Genomic DNA, 25,139 nt, shown 5'->3' with positions numbered 1-25,139 from the left:
ATTAAGTAGTACAACCTGGTCCATGAATCTCTACTTACCATTGAATTGTGTCACGGAGGCTTTGGATAATCCAAGAAGGTGGTCCAGGAGGTCATTTTTCTTCATCTTGTACAGCTGTACTATTTAAAGACATGTTGCAAGTCCCCAATATGCCTTATTACGTCTGCCCTGAAAGCATAGGTTACACTCCCATAAATGCTTCCTATAGTAGCACCCAAAAGTGTTCAACCTCACTACTGTTATTATCCTCCTTCACTGTTTTACAAGTTTATCCAGCATCCCTTCTTCACTACTGTAATCTGTTTTTAATTTAGCTCCGATGGCATCAATTAGCTATCCATTACCCAGAGACTTCCTATAATCTTCTACCACAACTTATGTCTCCAAATAACCTTTATTCTTCAGTGACCATCCTACATTGTGGTCCCTTACATTGCCACTTGACATTATCTACATGCGTTCCTCCATTCCATGTTATATAAAATGGTTGCCTTTCCTCATCTTTTCATAGGCATGCAGCCAGTTTGTTTTCCTGACTCTTAGATGGATAGATATATTTGGTACACAATAGGTCATCAACTCTGTTGATCTTGGCAACGTATAAGATAAGGCATAAGAAGGGTGAGGAGTCATCAGAAGGGGGAAAGGAATTAGGTATCAACTCTACCAAATAATGTTGTGTCCATTTATGAATATGTCACAGTAAATTCCATATATATTCATATATAGTAAAGAAAATAGGGCACAAAGGACTCTGACAAACTTGAGTATGAAGGCCTGTTTTAACAGGGCCATCCATTCCCAGTGCTACAAAATAAGCAGCCAGGCTTTGAATTTTTACACAAAAACCTTGGACTTTACAAATGGGAAATGAATTGCTACCACTCAAAAGTCCACTGTGCACATTATTCCATAGGTCAGAATCTGTCCAGATATGGACTCCATCTAAAAGCCTTTCTTTTTTTCCTTTCTGTCAAATGAGGCTAATTACATGCAGGATTTTTGTGGCAAGGGTCAGAAATAATGGAAGAAAAATGCACTTTATAAATCATAACGCAGCAAAGTAAGAGGTTATTAATATTACTGGTAATCATCATCATTGCACCATAGTGACTAAGTGCTTTACAAGTTGAAGAGAAGAAGAATTTCTTTTTAAAGTGCATGTGGCCACTCACAGCAGAGGCAGTATGTCCCATCCCATCCCTTGTGCTTAACAAGTAAACCCCGGGCTATCTAAGATACCAGCCTGCTCCACGGTTCTGCATTTCTACATCTTATCTTGACAAAACTGTGACCTTTTATTTACACACGCATAGCAATGATACTTCTCACCATGGATCAAACTAAAAGATAGGATCTTAGAGACTACCACACTTACTTATCTTAAGAGAGCACAAGAACGCTACATTGTGTGTATTAAGTTCTTTCTAGGACTACAAACCTTCTGACAGGATAGCTTGCAGAAATCATTTGACACACATTATGTCAAGCTATCTAAATAATTCTATTCCCTTCCAGAAAAGTTCCTAGAATATTAAAAGACATACTAATGGTTTCACCTTCATCATCTTTGAAAAGCCAGTCCTGGGACTGCTAGATAGGGACAGAAATTAGAATGTGGATCATCATCTTGATAAGTTACTACGGAAGCTTACATAGATCACCAAAATTTTTGAAAATTGCCTCCAAGACTTTATTTACCTACACTCAATTTTTATTCTAAGAATTTGCATTACCTTCACTATCACTTTCTGGGTCAAGTCCTTAGTGTTCTTTCAACCAACCAACTTCCTGCCTAGATTTCTATTCACACTAGGAGCACCTTCAGACCCAATTTAGATTGTGGATTAAGCCTGAAAGTGGCAGGTGAAAACAGAACTCGGCTCCACATCCTTAACCTGCCTTCTCTTCTCTCTGCTCATCTTCCCCTGCACTACACAGGAGCAACAATTCACACCCCATCTCCAAATCCACTGACCCCCCTGTACCTCCATCTTTCTACACCAGGGAATACAAACTCCAAAGACCATGTCTACATTCCTAGGAAAATCAAATTATACAGCCTGAATCCTTTTGTCTACCTAGAGCCATCAAACCCAATTGACAAGTCAATCTCTGCAAAGCACAGAGAAAGAGGACATGAAATCTTCACTTGGCTCCCAGAGTGTCACATTGCAAGCAGCAGCTTGGTCTTGTGTGCTGCCAGGAGAGAGCCGTTGGGGACCTGGGTTTGACAACTGAACAGCTTAACCCTGACTTTCCTTTCACTTTGCAAAGCCTCCTGCTACTTAGTGGTACACTGAGGCAGAATTTATCTCACCCACTTCCTGCACAAACAGCCTACCTCATTTTGTCAATGCCTGAAGGAGCCTCTGTTTGCTAGGCCATCAGAACACCTTAAAGACCCAATCAGCATATTACATCTGTTTGCGTTTCTCCCTTCGTTTTCCACTTAAATCTATATAGCTCCCCAGCCTCATTCAAGATTTTTCTATCATACACACTGCTATCACACGGGATGGATTTTCCCCTCTTCAACTGTGTCTGCTTGGGTGCAGCACATACTATTTTCCAGTCATTACTGTGCAATTAGTCCTGTCAGAACCAATACCTACCTTCTTGATGGAACCCATTAGTACCACACAGTACATGTGATTTGAAAGACATGCTAGTAATTTTTCTGTCAACAGTCTTTGCCAGGTTACCCATGCTCAACAATGCCAGCAGCATATAAATGTATGTTATGTGACGGTATTTTTTTTAAAGGAGCAAGAAGGATATGTGACCATGTATCAGACCTAATGTTAAGCAGTTCCGACCTGGACTCGAATGAACTTTGGATTCTGATAATACAGGTGGACCAGGGTCAGGGAACAAAGTGCTATCATCCACTTGCATCCTCCTGTTCATGTTCCTTTGGAATCAATGTCCTCACAGGTGTGGGGAAGGGAAGAGTCACAGCATCAGTAGCTAATCCTATTAGGACAACAAGGAAGGGATGGGTTTGAGGACACCAAACGGAGGACAAACCAAGAGTGCCCAAGTCATTTTGACATCTGATCCCTTCTTAATTTGTAGGGCTAAATATAATGCATGTTAATATTGAGTATTTTAGCCAGGTAACTTTTATCTGGCCCTTGGAAATCACTAGGACACATCACCACTTTCTAACAACTTTTCAACTGCCATGCTACAAATACAGGGTACAAGAGATCTCAAAACAAATGTATAATATCTCCCTTTCCTTTGAAAGCATTATATATTTATTATAATCTTTTCAGAGCTCATAATGGAACAAATAAGATAATCCCTTAACTTTCATCTCTTAATGTGGCAACGATTTTAAGCCACGGCGGTATGAATGGTTATAAATGAAAAAAAGTTGTGTGTGTATGTGACACACATGTATATTTATTTATATTTTTTGTTGGGAATAACAGGTGAGACCAAACAAAAACCTTGGTAGACCAAAGCAAGACCCAGAAATCTAGGCCAAAAGAAGGATCAAGACAATCAGGCTACACCAGCTTCCTACTACCTGGGGGGATTGGTGTCATTTGTGAATAAATGACATACCTTGAGATTCAGTTAAGCATAGAAAGCCCACCATATTCCAAGATATGGACTGTGCTATTCCCACATACCCCTGCCAGTGACTTCCACAATATAGTTACAGTGGCCTATGAACGCTTAATGGGACAAAACAAAGGAATCACTCATATTCCACATAGAAGACATAACATTAGGTGTATCACCCTGCCAAGATCAATCCCCAAGGAAAATGGCTGCCTAGGAAAATTTCCTTCAATTCACTACCTGTTTCATAGGCCAGCATGGTAAAATAAACCTATCGTGGGTATCATCTCTACAACAGATAAATTTCTGGTCTTTGATAATGGGTGTTTGTTTTACTTAGCAAGACAACATAGCAGAGATGAATAAACAAACCAGACATTAAGACACTGCAGAATCGCTTCAATGAGTTAACAATTTTCATGCTTTCACAAAATTTTATATTGCATGTCTTTGGGAAGGACATTGACATTTATGTTAAAATAATAACAGATTGTGGACTGAATCCAAACATTTACCTTCGTCCTCCCCCAACTATCTCTACTCATAATGTATCATTTCCTACTGGAATTTATTTCTACTACTGGTAAAGAGGGGGAAGGATAAAGAGGGCTGTTCCTGTAACAAGGAGGCAGATTCTAAACCAATATGAATTCAGTAATAATTGTTAATTTCAGAGTGGTGATAATAATGTGCTGTAATTATTATAACAATCTATTATCTAGTCTTGAAATGGAATCTGAGTATTTAATTATAGGGTGAGTTATTTGTTTTTATGTTCTTTCCTACATTATTTGAGTGCTCATGTGCCTATATCAAGCTTATTCAGTAAAGGGAAGAAAAACTTCTTTTATCCGACATAAGGAAAATACAATAATTTTTAAAATGACTTAATGATACTTGCAGGCCCATGGTAGGCAGACACAGGACTGTTTCTCAAGAACTAGCTGGTATAAGTACATGAGGCAAAGGCACTCCCAGATATGAAGTCTAGCAATCTGCAGCCTTCTGACCATGAGTAAGGATATAATCTCTCTGAGCCTCCTTTCCTCCCCCTTTTCATATCTGAACTTGCTTATAAAAATGGCACCCATCTGCTGTGTGGGGACAAGTGAGATACTGTGCACATAACACACAGAGAGGGCCTCTAGTTATCATGCTCAGAAGGTGGCATATCATGTTGGACCCAGCACAAATATCTCAGGCCATTCTTTCTTTTAACAGTTGTAGATGAACACAAAAATAAATATCATGTGGGCTGGGGTTGAGGCCCAGCAGTAGAACACTCACCTCGCACGCACGTGTGAAGCCCTGGGGGTTTGATCCTCAGCACCACATAAAAATAAACAAACAAAATAAAGATATTGTACCATACGATATCAGGTGATGCTGAAGATTGAACCCTCACTCTGCTCAGAAGGTGGCACATTGCCAGCAGAAAGAATTGCTGAGACATTTCTGCTGTGCCTGACGCAAAGTGTGTATTTCTGTCACCTTGAAAAAGGAAATGTTTCAGTGGCCAAGAGTCTAATTCAGTTTCAGATGCATGAAATTATTAATTGCAGCAGCACTATCAGTAAAGTGCAGCATTCATTTTTTTTTGTCCGAAGAGGGTAACCAGAGGTCATTTTCTGAGAACATTTAAAGTACATAATAATATCCTCAGAAAACCAAAACAATGTCAGAGGATCCTTAAAACATTACAGTAGGGCACTTATAAGAAATAGTCTTCATGAATTTTTACATCACCCCCAACTAAACTATGATTCCTGTTATTTGAAAGAAAATGGTGTGTGAGGGGAGAGGCGGGGAATGGGGACAGTGAACTTCTTTTTTTCATTGAATACATGAAGCTTTAATAGCAGTAGGTATTTATACTGCTCTGAAAAAAATGACAGCATCCCACAGTTTGGGGACCCTAAAAGTTTCCTCTTTCTTCAAGTTCACCTTCAGCTTCTACAAAACAGAGATCTCACCGTGGACTTTATCCTGGGAAAAGAATTAAAAGAGAGGTGGTCTTCTGGTCCTGCTTAAAAATAATATGAATCATGCAAGATTCACCCTTCAATATTCATCTCACTTGTCTATCAACTGGCAATTCATTTGTTTGCAGCACCAGCCTCTCTGCTAGTGCAGAGATGTGAGAATAAGATGATTATTTATAGGTTTCCTAATGCCTGTTTTGCTGGACGGGAGAATGAATTTCTAGAACACAGGCAAACTGGCAAAGTTCCTGCTTTGTAATTAAGGAGGCTGGTGGTAGGGGTGGCAGGAATGGAAAGAACGATTTACATACATCTCATTAGGCTTCCTTGGGAAAGAATCCTCATTCTGCCTGTAAGACTTGCTCTTGAGTTGACTAATGGAATTTCAACCCAGTTCAACATATGCCCAAAGGAGGGCTCACCACCATATTGTTCACATTATGAATGTTTGGAAAGAAACAGCAATTCAGAGAAAGCAGTATGTTTCAGAGGATATGGTCCTATGCTTCATAGCAAAAGCCAGTCTTTAGCCATTAGAAGTAACAGATGGAGGATGGAATTCCTCCCTTTCCAAGGCCAAGCCCCTCTATGTAGCCCTGAGCTTAACCTCTCAACTCCTGCCAGGTTGGTACATACCTTTACTGTCTTGCATACCTTTTTCTTCCTAAAAGGAAATGGACAAGTTCTAAACAGGTCACTTTTACCTGCATTTTGGGAGAAATATAGGTCATAAACTTGTAAAAAGCACTTTGTTCATGTGGTTAAAAGGTCTAAGGCCAAGGCTTCCAGTCAATGAATGGTACTTGCCTCGCTCTAAACAACATGGTAATATTTTATCTAGAATGACCAAACACTATCCTAAAAGACAAAAAAGGGGCTGGGGATCTGGCTCAGGAGTTAAGCGCCCCTGGGTTCAATACCTGGTATAAGAAAAAAAAAATGTTATTTCTCCCACGCTATAGTTTGTATCCCATGGCTTTTTTAATAGAAATGTTTTTTCAAGGAACAAAGTTGATGGAATTTAACTAATGTCAGTGAATACAGTGAAAACCATTCCAATGATTCCCTGGGAAATACCAAATCATTAAGCAGCAGAATATTCCTTTAGACCATTTATATTGTTGTTCAAATCTCAAAAAGCCCTTTCCATGAGGCAGGGACCAGTATACAGCATGATTCATGATGCCATTCCATCTTCACAACAGGACAAGGGAAATTCTCAAACATAAGATGTATTCTTAGGCCCTTTGACAAACTATATTGGCTTTCTCTCAAATCGACTGGCTCCAATTCCAATGGCTTCCTACCTTTTTTGAATACTGAAAACTTCTTTGTCTGAGTCTCCTTAATACATATTATATGCTTAGTAAGTAAATGTATGTTTTGTTTTCCATCTGCCCCCCACCCATACTACCTAAACACAAATTCCTCTATGATCAGCACTCAGTATATCACAGCACTTACAATTATTTTAATTTAAAAAATATTCTCTTACTCATCTTCAGAAAATATGCACTCTGACTCAGAAATCCAGGTAGCAACATTATGCTCAAAATATGGTCTGGGGTCAGATTCTTTTGAACTATCACAAAATCTGATGAACGCCCATGTCTGAGGGTCGTGTCCCCTCTCACCTTTGGGTAGCCACTCTGCAGAACTAGTTCTGCATCTAAACCCCATCCATCAAATCTCTACATCCATGGTCAAGGGATGGATACAGACTAATATGCTCATTTCACATAGCTAGTTTATCTTTTCAAGACAAAGGGTTTGAGACCACGAGCACAAATTACTAAAGCAGCAGGATGTAAAATAAACTGACTGCTCAACATTAAGTTGACAGTGTGTGTTCCTGACAAATTCAAACTGAAAAAAATAAATGCATTGGCCACTCAAATATGCCTGGGACCAAGGCTTACACAAACTTTAGCTCCATACAGTACCATCTTAAAATCTGTGCAGCTGGCAAGGTAGGTACCCTTATAACCATTATACAAATATAGGAAGAAACAGCACAAATGTCTCCCCTAAAAGATGGGGGCTAGGGCTCAAAGATCAGTGGGGCTTCCAAATCCCGCTGGCTCCAGCATGCAGCCCCGTCCCTTCCCTAAAGTCACCTTGATGTAAGACTGCCTGTATTCAATCTCTTCTGCCAAAAATGCACAACCATGCCCCAATATACCCTAACTTAGGATCTTCTTCAACCCTTCCCTGTTTTAGTACATAGAACAAACATTTTTGAAAAAGACCTCATGTTAGTACAGAGGACACATGAGTAAGCTGCAGGGTAACCTGGGCTGTGAAAATATCAAGGACCCTGGACAGAAGCTTGTCCTTCTAATAAAGTTGCAGCTCAAAGTAATAATGACAAAGCAAAGTGCAACTTGCCTCATCCATGACTTCTACATCTGCCGGGTGACATCTTCAGCCCCTCTACTATCTGTATAATTAAACCATCGCCAACTCCAATTGCAATCTCTACCTCACTTTCTTTTCCTTATGAACACATTGGCCCTAGGAAAAAAATTCTTCTTAAATTAATATGGTATCAAATGGTGGGAAGCAGATGCTATTTTTACTTGTTACTTACAAAGCAGCACAACACTGGTAACTACTTGCTTATATCTTCTTAGGCAGAGGTGGAGACATGGACTTTGGGATCCAGAAGCCCTACAATTAAATCTCACCCCCTCACTAATCATCTGTGTGACTTTGGGTCCACCTTGTACATCCATGGGTGTGTATCTCAGCAATCCCCTCATATATTATAGAACTGAAATGAACTACTCTATATACAGCACATTACAGAGTGATCCCATTTACTCACAGTGGATCATAGTCCAAATATATTAAATGCAAAATTCTAGAAATAAACAATTCAAAAGTTTTAAGTTGCATGTATTCTGAATAGCACAAAGAAATTTCTCACCACCTCGCTCCACCCCACCTGGGATGTGTGAATCATTCCTTAGTCCACGCTCTGAACAATACCCATCAGCCCAGGTTCTAGTTTGCTAATTAGTTATCAGATCCACTGTAGTGAGAGTGCTTGTATTAAAATTCCCTTTACTTTTGTTAATGGTCCTAAAGTGTAAGACTAGTGATACTGACCATTTTACCACATTCTATTTGATTAACTATGTGTTGTTAACCTTCTACAGTGCATTCAACATCATCATAGGGATGGATGTATAAAAACATACACAGCCTTTGGTTCTCTGTGTGGTTTTGGATACCCACTGGAGGTCTTGAAATGCTTAAGCAAAAACTACATAAATTAGGATGCACACCTCAAATACTTCAACAAAGTTGCTTCAAAAATACTGTTTCCGTTAGTAACTATCCATAACTTTACTTCTAATTTTGATTTAGGAAGCCATCACCAGGATTAGCCCACCTTTATGTTCTACTTGTTAAAATGGAAATACACCTCCTCTTACGGCATCACAGGAAGTTAGTGAACTCTTGGAACCATGGCTTCCATTGTCCCTGGTTACACTTGTGTGAATGGGCCCGTTTCAACAACATAGGCTGGCCATACACAAGCCCAACCTCGGCCTGATTCTCACTCTCCAAACACAGAGTAGATCATTTCTCTCTATAATTCTTGCAAAAGGGTGAGAGCAGATGAAATAAAAGCAGGTTTTATCAGCTAAGAGAGGAATTGTTATGACAATGATAAATAACAACAATATTGGTGGCGAGTAGTTGTCAACTATCATGTGCTGTATTCATCCTTTCAATTATTTCACAGCCAACAATCCTATGAGGGTTATGTTCACACTGACTTTGCAATGAGGAAACTGAAGCTTAACTCATGTGGCCACAGTTCAGCAGCAACAAACTCTAGAACGGGGAAATAAAATGAAGCTGTGCTTAATGAAATTCAGGAGGCTGACTGAAAAACGGCTGCATCTCTTCTCCATGCCACCCCACCATCAGGAGGGTTTCATAGGGACAGCCGCCCCAACCCAAGGGACATAACCATTCATGATTTCTATCAGCTCAAAGCTATTAAGCACCTACTGTATAACAAGGGTAAGTTCTTTACAAATTCTGTAAATACATAAGTAGCAGACCTAGATGATTCTGAGATCTTCATAAAATGTCACAGAGTTTCTTTTTACAATAGGAACTTCACTGGCCATTAAAAATATATAACTGGACAAAAGAGGGGGAAGAAGTACATTTTCATCTCTCATCTTGGCTCCTGATAAAATTCTACACATGCCTTTGAACCATTGTTACTATGGATGGGAACTGAGGTCTAAGAAAGATGAGAATGTCACCCAGAACCCTCTCCCCTTGAAAATCAGAAAATTTTTAGGGTTACACTGAACAAATGTGATCAGATTGTTCTGTGTGGACAAATGCTAATAATAGGCACAATGACATATGTGCAGTGCAGCCGCCTCTATGTTGATATATAGGATCAACCTTCAAGATAGTCACATCTTCCCCAAGGTACAAAATCATTTCCACAAATGTTGATTAAAAATAGAAGAACTAATGACATTGGCAAAGACCCCCTTATTGCAACAAGGATTCAGGATATACATGTTTTGAGGGGGACAGAATTGAATCCACTATATTGGCCATCCTTAATGGATGCCATTAGGTGGTAGGTGGGACCTAGGAGTAGCCTAGTTAGACACTAAAAATTTTTTTTAAAAAATATCATAAATGAACTTGTGTTTTACCCAAAGTACCATATGGCTTCTAACTGCAGAGACAACTTTCTCACCCTGAATAGAAATCTGTTCATCACTGGCCTCTTCAGAAATTCTGGATTTGTGGAAAAAAATAAATGCATCCATTTTCATGGTTTCTTTATAAAGAAACCATGTGTAAGATCTTACAAGCTATATAAAGAATCTTTATTTTTCAAAACCCATCATCTGAGAATCATCACGTTTCCCCCACAGGATTAAAACAGCAACTGAAAGGCACCTAACCCTCTCCTTAACCTATGATAGCAACCTGAACTCTTACCATTTGGTGGGTCCCTTGTGTTCACTTTAGATGCAGTTTTTATCCCATCCTTAAATTAAAAGCTCTGTTTTGAAATTATTATTTGGGGTAGAAAGAGAGAGACACACCCTAAATTGGTATGGACACACGTGCATGTTATTAAATGTATATTGTTTAGAATATACAAAATGACACAAAACCAAGCAGAGACGTTAAACTCCATCTGTGAACATAAGCATTCACTTATATTTCTGTGTCAAGCTACTTGATGCCTCTGAATGAAAGAACTACCGATTTCAGAAATGTCATTCAAAAAGTAAATAGCATTTAGGGGAAAAGAAATGTCAAGAAGAAAAACAGACAAAATAATTGAGACTTTCAGACTATGCCTTAAAATAGTAGAGTATATCCCTATCAACTGAAGGATGACCACACATAATATGGGCATCATCTCCTACCAATGGAGCTGGGAAGGGAATTCCCATTCACTGTTGCTAATAAGTACAACATGACCATTATTATTACTTGCATTAGTAAACAACCACATAAACTACATTCTAAAATCCAAATGAATATAATATATCAAGCCTTGCTGGATCTCACAGTGAATTTTATAAGCCAAGTTCAATAATTTTCTAATGAAGTTGGAGAATACAGTGTTAAGACACCAATTAAGTGCTTACTGTATCTCTTTTTTTGTAGGTAATCAGCATGCCTTTTTTTTTTTTTTTTTTTTTTTTTACTATGGTGCTGAGGATCAAACCCACTGCCTCACACATGGGAAGCAAGTGCTCTGCCACTGACCTACAGCCCCCATATACCTTTTGAGTAGAGAATATATTGTAAGAAGTTGAGGAGAGAAAATGTGTGAAGCTTAAATACTATTATTTGGGCAAAGTAAAGACTGGTTCCACTGTCATTATTCAGTAGCCTTTTGGCTAAATAACAATTGGCAATCATTTTTAGCTTGCTTCATCCTATCTTGACAACTCATTCACTGTGTGACACTTAATGAAACCCAGCTGCAGCAAGAGTTCCCCTCAGCAGAGATGTGTGAGATTCACCCCATCAATTCTTTACTATTACATAGAGCTTGGTACACAGCTAGTAAATAATGCCCTCAGTGGAAAACGTCATATACTATACTTCTCCGCATAATCATTGCAGATTTTAGGGCAAGGTTTTGGGTTTTTTTTTTTGTTTTGCTTTGCAAAAAAGTGGGATATGACCATTACGTGAAATTTTTTCAAAAAAGTATCCACTATTATTAATTACTAAACTGCCTTTGACGGAGGATTACTATGCAAGGAATAGGTGTTAAGTATACATTAATATGGTGGCAATTATCTGGCAGTAGTTTATTTAAGACAAAATTTTTTTCTTTTTGGCAGGGGGAGAAGAATGATTCTGTAAATACCAATATATCCTAGGAACATCCATATTTTTTTTTTCTATAGTGTAGACAACAGAATGGAAAACAAAGATTATTACATCATCAAATATTTACTATAAAATCACCTATATTTGTTTTGAGTCTTTGAGTTCTTCTCATTCATATTTTTGTTGGACACGCATGTCCACTTTACTCTTACTATGTTTTTTAATGAAAACAAGGGACAAAAGTTTTTGGAAGGTAAACACATTTCACATGAATGCAAGGTTGACAGTATTTGCTATCAACTGCATTTTTGGCAAAACTTAAGTCTTCAAGATTTCTACAAGGCCAACTTTCAAAAGGGGGAAAAGTAATTCCTGTACCTGGACTCAATAACTGAAATACTCTTTGGTCTGATTTGCTCCTCTTTCTTTCTCCCTGCCTTCCTCTAAGACTACCTGATTCGAGACCAGTGAGGTGGACAGTAGCTGTGGCTGGCCGAATCTTGGCCCTCTTCCCCGGGAGCACAAATGAATATTGCTATTTATTATTTGCAGTACATCTGTATACTTGGGTTTTCATGGATGCAAAGAAATATTCCTAACATCCTATTCCTCCATCAAAGGCAGTTTGGTAACTATAATAAGTAAAACTGGCATACTTTTTTTTGCAAAATAAAACAAGCACACATCCTATAATACCTCCCAGATGCAAGATAGATGACATGTTGTTTTTTACAGAAATATGCTTCACCACAATGTGACATGCCAAACTAACCAAACTGGGTATCCATTTAATTAAGGCATGGGCACCATGACCATTTCAAGACATATGTGGTCACTTTAAAACAGTCTGCAAGCACAAAATATGTAGAACTCCACAGCACCAAGACCAACACATGGTAAACTCTCAATAAATAAAGATTCTTTTCACAGTGAATAAAATACGCCCTGTAAGGAAAGAAAGCAATCACCTATTGGAAGCTCCATCTGTTCACAGGTAATACGCACCATTGTGTAAGTGAAGCACCTGTTTTTGTTTAATGTTGACTCAGTACCTATAAAACAGATAGCTTATAAACCTATAAAACTTACCCAAACCGAAGAAGCAATCTGGCTCCATGGTGATAAGAGCTCACTGACAGAATTAGAAGGGCAAGGACTTTGTTTTCCTCACTTTAATCCCTTGGGAGCTCATCTCAGGTTCCCTCCACAGGAAGCCCTGATACCAAGACGACAGTCACCTGGGCTAGGTACTGGGACCAGGCAGATGTCTCCCAGTCACTCCAGGGGACTGAGGGGACAGTGACCTCTGCTTTCTTCTTACCTCTAGAGGAAACTGAAGTTCTACTTACAGAGAGACTAGAAAAATCACATTAAATAAACAAGCTTTACGCTTTTCCTTTGCAAACTGAGCATTGCTAGCAGCAGGCCAGCCTGGCACTGTGCGTCCCCCGAATGGGTACACAAGGTGACAACAGTACCACCCATGAAGTGCTCCTATTTTAACCTGAAGTTTTGCATGGGAGCTTCCCAAGAATCCAGTGTCTTACAATAGGATTATATATGGAAAACTATGAAACTCTGCTGAAAGAAATCCCTTATATAGGAAGAGTTAAAAACGTTTATTATATATTTACTAAAAGGAATTCAGATGTTCTCAAAGGATGAATGTCTAAGGAAATGGTAATTCCACTTAGTTCATCATTATATACTGAATATATACATCACATGATACCCCAAAACTATGTAAAATTATTATTTTTTACAAAGTGGACCAAAACAATCAGAGGGAGGTGCCTTATTGATGAATTGGCAAGCTCAATATTTAATACCTTAATTCACACCAACACTTGTCCTATAGAATCAGACAAGATTATTCTAAAATTCATATAGAAAATGCAGAGGACCCAATTAAGATAACCCTGGAAAAAAAGTAAAGAAGAACAAGGTTGGAGTTCTCATACCATCTGATTTTAGGACATATTATGATGCTATTATAATCAAAAGAGCAGGGCACTAAGTATCAAGACAAATAGATCAATGGAATAAAAAAATCCAGAAATGATCCCACAAATATATGGACAACTATTGCTGACCAAAATGCAAAAGGACAGTAGAGAAATGACAGCTCTGTGAATACATGGTGCTGAAATCACATACACTTCCAAAAAATAAACACAGATCCACACCTCTCTATCATACCAATATAAAATTGATTGTAAATCTGGACATGAAATCTAAAACCACAAAATTTCTAGACAAGAGAAAAATCCATGATCTTGGGTTAGCAAAGATTTCTTAGGTACCATTGATAACTCAGATTTTATCATAATTAGAAATTTGGCCCTGCCAAAGATAATGAAAAGAATCCAGCAATCTTTGTAAACCATGTATCAGATCTGTGTCCAGAATGCAAAATTCTCCAATTTCAACAAAAGGATTAAAAAAATAGGCCAATGATTTAAACAGCTCCATCACGACAAAAGGTCCTAGCAATGGCAAGAAATTTGCTCAGTATCACCAGTCATGAGTGGCCACTGGTTGGATGGAAAAGTTGGGCTATAATAGGGACCAGCTGCTACCCTCTGGGGAGTTCTGGCGCTGTCCCCACCTGGAGCAAAAAACTGGATCATTATATATTTGTTCCAGCATTTTCCAGCGATTACTGGCAGTGTGCCATGGAAAGGGAAAATCATCTTAGACAAGATGAGTCTGCACCCAACACAATTCTCAAAGAGGGTCAGCAGAGGGCTACCAGCTGATACCTTCATAGCATCTGCAGGATCAAACCTCTCAGTTCTGAAGAAAGGTAGAATCCCTCTGGATGATGCAGCTCAATACCCACAACACATTGCTGGTGCTGTGTCTTTACAGTACTAAATAATTTTAGAATGAATAGTTGTTTATAATGCTATTCAGATAACTGGTATATAATTGCTTATCAAATTTAAACATCATTGGTATGCTGTTTCAAAAGATGACATGCCTTTCCTAAATTTGGGGCATGATATATATATATATATATAGTATATTAGGTTTTTAGATGAAAACCTAACAAAACACCTTGAAGGAGGAAAAATTTATTTTGGGTTCATAGTTTTACACATTCAGTCCACTGCTCTGAGCCCCCAGTGAGGGAAAACATCATGGCAGAGGGGCGGGGAAGGGCAGTGTAAAGTTGCTCACCTCTTTGTAGCCAAGAAGCAGACAGTGAGAGCAATACAGGCACCAGGGTACCCCCCAGTGACCTACTTCTTCTAGCCATAACCCACCTGCTTCAAGTTAGCAACCAGTCTAGTCCATTTAAATGATTAATACTCATTAAGTGAATTAATCTGCTTGATCAGTTTATGACTTTCAAAATCTAGTCATTTCATCCCTGAATATTTTGGGATCAACACAGGAGATTTTGTGGGATACTTCACAACACATGGAGACCATAGATTTTAATCAAAAAGGAAACAAATATTGGCTTGAGAAAGGAAGGAGACATTCTGAGGTTCCTAGTGGAGACAAGTCAATCAATGAGTATACAAGACTTTAGAAATAAATGTTTCCTAATTCCCACAACAATTAAGTAACAAAAACTCAACCTTAGAATAGTCCAGTGATTTCATGTTCACACCACATACATACAAAATGTAATCAAATTTTGATTAAAAACCACTCACATCTGAGGAAAAACTACGTCTGAGGAACAGATAGGGAGAAAGGATGGATGCACATGTCAGGAGGATAGAAAGGCTATAATGAATTTTTGTTGTTTCATTCTGTCTCGGTTTTCTTTGGTGTCATCTTGTTGGGTTGTATTATAGTAGAAATACGGGATCAGAAATTAGTAAAAAACAAACCGGAAGAGTGTTAAGTAAATTGTTAGAGGAAGGAGACATCCCAGTAAAATCAAGAGCAAAGAGCAGTCAGGGCATACGTTGATACAATACAAAAATGTAGCCCATGGCTTTTTAAGGAGAAGTTGTTAAGTATATCACAACGGAACCATCATGGTGAAGATTTAAAAAGAATAGAAAAGAACAGCCCAGGAACTCTGCCAGTTGGCACATTGCCATTGTGGACGTTCATATCTGGTTTGCTTAGTCCAAAGCCTTCAATTCAGACAAAGGCAGAGGAAGGAGAAGACATATTGATTCAAGTAAAAGAGAAGGTCTCTCAAGTTAGTCAGAAAGAGGAAAAGATTCAAGTAAAAGAGAAGGTCTTTCGAGCTACTCAGAGGAAGGAAGTTTAGAGTAGAAAAAGCCATCAGGGGAAAAGTTACAACAGGAGACCGCTACTAACACCTTTCTATCACCAGAGGGCATAAGTGTCCAATCAACAGCACCACCTCCATCCCAACCCCCGCAGTTGGTAGTTGGGATCCTGAGACAGGATCTCAAGTATTAACATGCCCTGTATTTGAGGTAGGAGGGCAGCGAATTTACCATGCTTTAAATTTCAAAACAGTGAAACAGCTAAAAGAGGCTGTAACAACCTATGGTCCTCAAGCACCCTTCACTGTATCACTGTAAGCTTGGTCAAATCCATTAACAACTTGAACATGACGCCAGCAGATTGGGCTAATATGTGTAAAGCTGTGCTAAATGGAGGTCAATACCTGTTTATGGAAGGTTGCCAATGAAGAATTTTGCAAGGAGATGGCTAGGCAAAATGCAGCAATCTAATAGATATGAGGTCTTTGCTACTGCTTAATAGTAGAAGGAGCAACAACACCCTATACAACTAGCCCGCCAAACTTTGTAAAACATGCTTACTGATGCATGTCCAGACCAAGCTGAGTCACCTCCCTTGGTCAACTAATTCCTTCAAATCCTTGACTCAAGTTTTTGTTTGTTCTTTCCAATTTAAGGTCATCCCAGGTCATCCCAAGAGTGCTTCCCTTTTTATCCCTGGGGAATAAATCTCATTTTTTCCTTATCTCTCACCTTTCCAGGGTGTCTCTGGCATGGGTATTTCATTATACAGATCCATTGGAAAGCTGGGAATGGAACCACCATTTGATCCAGCTATTCCTTTTCTTGGACTATACCCAAAAGACTGAAAAACAGCATACTACAGGGACACAGACACATCAATGTTTATAGCAGCACAATTCACAATAGCTAGATTGTGGAACCAACCTAGATGCCCTTCAATGATGAATAGATTAAAAAAAAAATGTGGCATATATACACAATGGAGTATTACTCAGCAATAAAAAATAATATGATCATGGCATTTGCAGGGAAATGGATGGCATTAGAGCAGATTATGCTAAGTGAAGTCAGCCAATCCCAAAAAAACAAATGTCTTCTCTGATATAAGGGAGGTGAGACTCAAAATGGGGGAGAGAGGAAGAACATGGGAAGAAGATTACCTGTACATTGTGGGGAAAGTGAGGGAGAAAGGAAAATGCATGGAAGGTGGAAAGAGACCCTCATTGTTATACAAAATACATGTAAGAAGATGTGAGAAAAAAAAAGAGCATTACTCTAGATAGAAGGGAGGGGAGGGTTTGGGGAGATAAGGATTATTACTGTGTGTATATATGTGAATGCATGACAAATGATTCTGCAACCTGTATACTCAGAAAAATGAGATATTATTTCCCATCTGATTCAAATGTATGATATGTCAAGGTCATTGTACTGTCATGTGTAACAAATTAAAACAAATTAAAAAAAAAAAAAAAGATACCAGAACCTTCTGGTACAACACTGGGGCTTCTGTCAGCACAAGTCCTTTATGCTTTATGATGCATACACTCTGCTTTGGAAATGCTCAAAGTCCTCTGTTTTTATTCCACTACACACACACGATAATTAAATGGAGGGGAGAAAAGTCTTGTCCCAGCACAACCAAGAAAATAATAAAGATCCTGGGTCATTCAATGTCAACTTGACATGGCTTTCACCCTCCCTGTCTGTCTGTCCAGTTTCTGTGTTCTGCCCTTCCTCTGTTGCATATCATAACCATTGTGCAAGCAAACAGAACCATCAGACACCATTACCTACTCATCTGCAGATCGTTTGTACATTCCATCTGTGCATTATTTTTTTTTTACATTTAATAGAAATCCATTTTAATAGATTAATATTTAGTACATTGTAAAATTCACTTTTCTTCATTCTTTTTTATTCTTTCCTTTTCCTGTCTGCTCATCTTTTGATCATTTGTGATGTGGGCCTGGATGTGAGAGTGCAGACAGTCGGAGAGAAAGACAGAAATCCTGAATTGCCATGACAAGAATCTGGATTTGGCAAGGAAATCCAACCAAATTTCAACTTTCGGCAGAAAATGTTTGCTCACATTTCTTAGCGGGGAAAATGAACGTAAAAATATAAGCACATAAATGTGCTGTCTGTTCCCTTAGAACTACTTAGAGCTGTTTGTTTTTCTAAGCACTGGCAATTAAAGCCTCAGAGAATGAAAAATTAAACAAGTCTATAATGTACTCTTTTATTAAATAGGCTTTTTAGTTGAAAGTGAATATCAGTGTAGCAGAATGAGCATTAGAGTCACAAAACTTCCACTTTCATCTAAGCTTTGCCAGGGATGACTATATTCCTTAATGGGTCACGTACGCTCTTTAATATATTCTGAGTGTGTGCACTTTAGGAACCAAAATGTACCCCTAAAACATTGACTTCCTTTGCAATTCTTTCTTTTAAAAATCATTATCCTTGTTCATTCAGAAATACTTTTGGAAATTGTTCTTATTGATAGGTAGGTGTATGTCTGCCATCAAGAAAGAGGGGAGTTGAGATCAATGATTCCATTACTATCTGAAAATTACTCTTTTTTTCACAGGAAAAAAAATCAATTTAGTAGAAGGATATTAAGGCATGGAGGTTGAACTTGAAAGAGAACTGCATGCATTAAATACCTTTGTTAGAATGAATGCAGGGCACCCAAGAACACCACATGCACCGTATTTCAGAGACACTAGTTAGGAAGCCGGCAGTGTAGCCAAATCAGATGCTGTGAGGCAGTGTGGAATCTGGGGAGAGATCCCACAACCTGATCTGATTTGAAGTTTCTATAAAGATTGCTCAGGTGGCTGTCTGAAAAACTGCTTAGAGAGAGACAACAACGGATGTAGGGAAGCTAGCTGGAATTCTCATATAACATCCAAGCACCAGGATGTAGGAGGAGGAGAACAACAACTAAAACTTGAACATGAAAGCCACTGTTATTTGTGCTACAGGGTTATTAACTGGATGAATATATATTTAAGACCAGGATGGGGGCAGCAGGAAGAGAATGGAACAGTCTAAAATATTATTCAAATAATCTTAGTCAACTGCAAAAAAGACTGAACATGAAGTACAAAATATGATGGAAGCCCACATATGAAAAAGGAGCTGACAGTTCCTGAGAAGACAAATATTAGCAGAGAGGCACCTTCTTTACCAGTCTATGGGTTGGATAGGACGGTGATCCATACAAAAGGTGATAAACTTCCTCCTCAGGACATTCTGCAAGCTCACTGAGGCTGTGGAAGGCAAGATCAAACACAGATCATGCAGCCACTACTGTGTGGCTCAAGCTCACTCCTTCTCATGGTATCCCTCTCATTAGGATGGATGTCCATTCTGTGCTCCATCTGAGAGTCCTCACTGTTCTTCTATATAGAGGCATAAACTGAATGACCAGGGAAGTCTTATTTTATTTATTTGTTCCTTTGGGGCATCAGCCCCTACACATAGCTGAGTACCTTTTACTGACAGATTTGGAGCACACAGATTCACCTTTAGGTAGGCAATTCAGCACAGCTAGATTTTATCTACCCCACTGCTTTACCCATTAGCCAGGGACACCATGTAGCATGTTAACTACTGACGCAGGCAGCAGCTGGGGGCCCTGCCTTACATCACCACCCAGGCACTTTTAGACATGCAGGAAAGTAAAGATGCACACAGGGAAGGAAGGGCAAGAAGGAATCTATCAGCACTCCGTGGTCAAATGGAAGCAACGGCCCAAGAAGAACAGAGGAAGGCACCCAAAAATCACACCTAGAACCGATAAGCACTCAAGGGCAGGGGTGTGATCCTGATGATCTACACTGCCCAAGTCCATCCAAAAGCTCTTATCATTGGCTTTGCTTTGCACACTTTGCTTTTATGAGAACCTAACATGGTTTTCTAGTCAGTAACACTCCTGGGGCTAGTTATAATAAACACGTTGAACAAGTTTAATTTAAAGCACATGGAATATGCCTAATAAATACTAAGGGCTGTTGTTTTAACCCATCATTCAGCTATTGTCATTTGATTATGTTTACCTTAACAATAACGGGGATCAAGGTTGGCAAGGTTTGACAGCTTTTCAGTTATAAAAATGGAATAATTTGTTGTGTCCTTAGAAGCTGAATACTTTAAGCTCAGATTTCATTTTCTTAAACCCACTGGTTGAGATGAAAAAATGAAAAAAAAAACACAGAATATCTTTCTTTCTTACTCAAGATGGACCCCAGTGAGGTTACAAACCAGAATTTTCACATTTCTAATCTCCTGCAAAAAGACTTTCAGGTTCAGTCTGGATGAACATGGCTGGAGATTTAAAGGGAGCTGAATCTGGCACAAGTCTCTCTCTCCAGGCTGACTATGGGTAAAGTGCTTTGCCATTGTATGGCAAAAGCCCTAACAATTTTTCAGCTCTCAAACCAGCAGGAGTGGTAAATAACCTTTTAGATCATGCAACAGAGCCAACAGTGTTCTTTTATCTAGCCAATATTGTCAGAGCTCCTCCTTGACAACTGGAAGGGGAAAATATTTTTGACATCAAGGATAAGGGGTCAGAAATTCTCTCAAACAGTATGTGGGGGGACTGTGCTTGGAATCAGAAGTGGCTTTTCTGCAAGACTTGGCCATCAAGACTAAGCCTTCCCGAGGATGTGCTCAATTGCAATGACAGCATCCCTCTGGTGACACTATGTTGGAAAAGACAGCATCAGGTTTCCGGTCAGCAGAGCAAACTTCTGAGATGTAGCTGATTTCGAGCATGAACAAAATCACTTATCTCATGCTCCAGAAACTGATTTGTATTCACCTGGAGCACTTGCCTTACGTCAAATAAATAATGCAATTGCATATAGACTTACTACCGTGTCTGCCTACAGCCATTCAATGACAAATACAAAACACGTAAAACTAGGTCTTGTTCAGTAATCATCTAGTTTTCTCTGTTGTTTATGATTCAATGAATAGCCTACCCCAGACTATTTGGTGTGTGGTGTGCATTTCTGTAACTACATTATCTATATCTATCTGTCTAACATCTATTTAAAGATTGGAGGTCTAAATAGAACAGCATGAAGCATTTCTACAGACTATAAAGCTGTCTAATAATGACAGTTGGAATTCCTAACCACCACCATATGCCATATTATGCTGACTACTTTGCACACATGATCTCCTTTTATCTTCAAATCACTAGGAAAGTCTCCATGGTAGAGGTAGAAAGAGGAAGATTTTATATCCGGCACTCTGGTAACAATCTGATTTGAATTTTGTCTCACTCATTATTAACCAGTCCTGAAGTAACTTGCCCCAAATCACCCACCAGTAGTCTAAGGCCAAGACTCAAAAATCAATTCTAATAATCAAAAAACAAAACAAACAAAAAACCCTTTCTTTAAACTATCCGAATAGAAAATACAAATTCCTTGACCCCCAGGGAATCGGGGGAAGCAGTGTTTCCTCCATTAACATACTGGATCGTTCTATTATTTCTTACCCACAAAAAAATCCCTCAGTATGGTGGTGACCTCTGGGAAACCTGACTGCAAACATTCTGTCCCTTCCCAGCCATGGCCACTTCAATTAAAAAGCAGGGGTTACAGGTGGAAAAGTTAGCAAGTACTGGTCTTTGGTACAGGAACATTCATTTTGGTTTAGTCACATCAATATTTCAAATTCAGATAATAACACACCCTTCCTCTCTACTGTCACATCAGGCACATTTTTCATTTTTATTACACAGACTCTGGGGTGTTGTGAGAATTACGAAACTTCTCCCATCCAACCTAAAAGTCTCCATTAAAGCTTTCTTGTCCCAATTCTCAACTGTCACCTGGGAACATACAAAATTGGTTATTTCTCATGAAATAGTCAATGACAGATGAAATAGGGGTTTGATAATACTTTCCAACAACAAAATACAACAAACTTAATGAGATTTTCCTCTCTAACACATGCCATTATTCAGTGGATTCTGTAAGAAAGACAATCATTTCAAGATGTATTAAGACTATGAAAAAAGAACAGTGTTGATGTAACATATTTTTTGTTACAGCCAATAAATGATACTAACATCCTTTATTGAGTGGTTGCTAATATGCTGGGCACTGTCCTGTATTTTTTATGGTGGTCACCTTTTTAGAACCCATTGGCATTATTATCTTCACTCTGGTAATGAGGAAATAGAGAGTTGCAGCACAAGCAATAGGAAAACTACCACTACAATGAACTGTGAATGATGGCTTTTCTCGAAATAATAGTAAATGCTAAAGATGTTTATCAGACCTAATACTTCTTTCAAGTGTATAACTTTTTCATTAACCAGAATTTAATACTGACATGGTGTTTATCATGTAGTCAGTTGTGTTATAACTTGACACCCATATCCTAGAACACTCACCATGCCGTGCACATTTATGTCACAAAAGACTGAGTACTGATAGGGAAAATTGTGCTAGGGACATGTTAATAAATACTTACTATTGCACTCAATGGCCTATCATTTGCACAAGGAAGTTGATTCCAAAAGAACTGCTGGTTGTCAGTGACTCTGGAAGCGGGTAGCCAGCAGATGTTTGGAACATGGGCAAGTGTGGGTCTTGTGTACTGACAAAGAGAGATGCAGCCTACTGTTTGTGTACAGTTTCTTGAAGAAATCACACAGTTGTAGCATGAACTTTCTGTGATGCTCAAATTACTTTCTAACATGTAAATCCCATCAGAAGGACCTTTGCACTCTGAAAGCATATGCCACCACTGACCATGCTCTAAGCAGAGCAAGGTGAGTGTTTTTTGAGCTATAACTTGGAAAAAGGGAAGATGGGAAAAGCTTTAGCTGATATATTGAGCAGGACAGATAAGCAAAGGTGATACCCAGAGAAAGGGTAAATCCGGGCCTAGAAACTTTGTTTAAAAAAGGATATAGGCGGGCCAGGGTTGTAGCTTAGTGGTAGAGCACTTGCCTAGCATGTGTGAGGCACTGGGTTCAAACCTAAGAACCACATAAAAAAATATGTGAACATTGTGAGATACTAGTATTCTCATTTTACAGACATGAAAGCTGAGGATAAATGTTATAGGACTAGTAAAAGTTAACCGAATTCAGCAGGACTGTCTCTATAGACTCCTTATTCTCCTCCTCCCTGCTGCATAAGGAGAACCTGCGGGCTGGGAACAGGGATAAAATGTGGCCCGTGACATTTCTCAAGTGTTACCAGAGACTGCACAATTTAATATATATGTATGTATACGTATGTGTGTTTATCTCAAAGCCCCATGAAGAAAGCTGGCACCATGGTCTAGATCCATAGAGCTCTGTGCCCATGAGGAGCCTTTTTTGAATAGTGCAGGCTAGCAGTATGGAATGACATGCAAAATCTAAAGATATTCCAGTAGGAAAAGATGAGCTACAAAAAAAAATGGTCTAATTAAAAACTCAAAGGATCATTAATTCAACATTGTTTTGTCTTTCTGTTTTATATTCATTATGTATTATAGAGTCAGCAGCTGGCAGATCCTTTTCACTGTTCAGAGACATACAAATTCAAATTCTCCTTTGTGAAAAAACTTCACTCCTTCCAGATGAGAAGGCAAAGTCTCTCTTGATTTTTTTTTTTTTTTTAAACAGGGGCCTCAATTTGAAGAATTAACATCAGAGATATCCAGGCAGTTAGTAGTGCTGATGGAAATATTCCCGTTATTTAAAGAAAGGCTGTTTGACACCTTTCTCCTTCCTATACCTTGGTGGTCAAACAAATGAAACCATCTATCCTATTTATCAAGAATCTAATATTTGCCTGCAACACAGATATAAGCAATGCACTCCAATGCACTCCAGAGAAAGACCATCTTCCTAGACCCTAAGGCCTAGTTGCAGAGATGGTTAGTCAAATAATCATGGTAGAGAGTATATGTAATTACAAACTGAGACCAAGGATGGAAAGACAATAGTCATTTGAGAGTGTGTAAGTAATCAAGTCAGGATTTGAAGCTGTGGGTGAGGGCGGCTTAGGATGGAGAATCATTCCACACAGAGGAAAAGAAGAATTTCTAAAAAGGCATATACAAAGATTTCCTGGCTGAATGAGCACAAGGCATTCAAGGTCTGAAAGACAGCCCCCAGGGATAGAGCCTTGGAAAGGTAGAGTTGCCAGTAGAGGGGACAGAGAGGTGGAGAATGGTGAAAATTTTGTCTGAAAAAATAGTCCAGTACATACCATGTAGACTCCAATAAGAATAGGAATTTATGTCAATATGGCAGTCAGCCTAGCTGTGGGACACCACAGGCAAATCCATTGTCATGGAATTCTTCTTTCTACCAACTTTAAGAGGTGATGCTTGGATTTAGCCTAGCATTTAGAAACATGCGAAGCACACACCTCATCATCACATGAGGGGTCCTAGGTCATGGTAGTGCACACTGTAAACACACTGGGCCAACGTAAGTTGTCAGTGGCCTTTCCTGTGTTGACTGTCCAACTTTCCACATCCTTCAGCTAACCTCTTTCAAATGTATAGCCAAGACAATGACTTCACACATCAGGTGAGTGGTAGATCCGCTGATTTCTTGAGGAAGCAAAAGGCGACAAGGACAAGCACAGGGCACCATCCAAACTACAGATAACATAATGGTAGAATGAGTTTTCTTCATTCTATTAGCAATTGGACAATGTAGAGTAGACAAGCCAGGATCCGTATGTCTTGGTCCCTTGACCTTAGTCTTTTGTGACTTAGGCAAGAAGGTCTTACTTTCCAGAAAAACTTTACTCAGTACTTTGTAGGGATGCTGAAGGTGCAGTATTATTAAAATGATACCAAAAAAAAAGGGCATTTATTAACAAACATTTTTCAAATAAGTTCCCAGAATTTCTGCAATTTCTGCACAGGTGAAATTAACAATAGCCACTCCTTACTCCAGATTAGAAATTTCTATGGTCTTCATGTCTTTATAAAATACCTGCCATTCTGAAGAAAAATTACTTTAACTCTGATTAAAGGTCTT

At 38.9% G+C, this 25,139-nt stretch overlaps 1 protein-coding gene across 1 annotated transcript in view; it reads left to right on the top strand.

The window, feature by feature from the left end:
- Nucleotides 1-25,139, top strand: part of Grm7 (glutamate metabotropic receptor 7) — a 769,727-nt gene that overhangs the window by 739,313 nt on the left and 5,275 nt on the right. The window lies entirely within an intron of this gene.

This window comes from Callospermophilus lateralis, chromosome 20 (genome assembly GCF_048772815.1).
Source record: "Callospermophilus lateralis isolate mCalLat2 chromosome 20, mCalLat2.hap1, whole genome shotgun sequence".
Lineage (NCBI taxonomy): Eukaryota > Metazoa > Chordata > Mammalia > Rodentia > Sciuridae > Callospermophilus > Callospermophilus lateralis.
The sequence above is the reverse complement of the archived record's forward strand: the minus strand, read 5'-3'. Positions and strand labels throughout refer to the sequence as shown.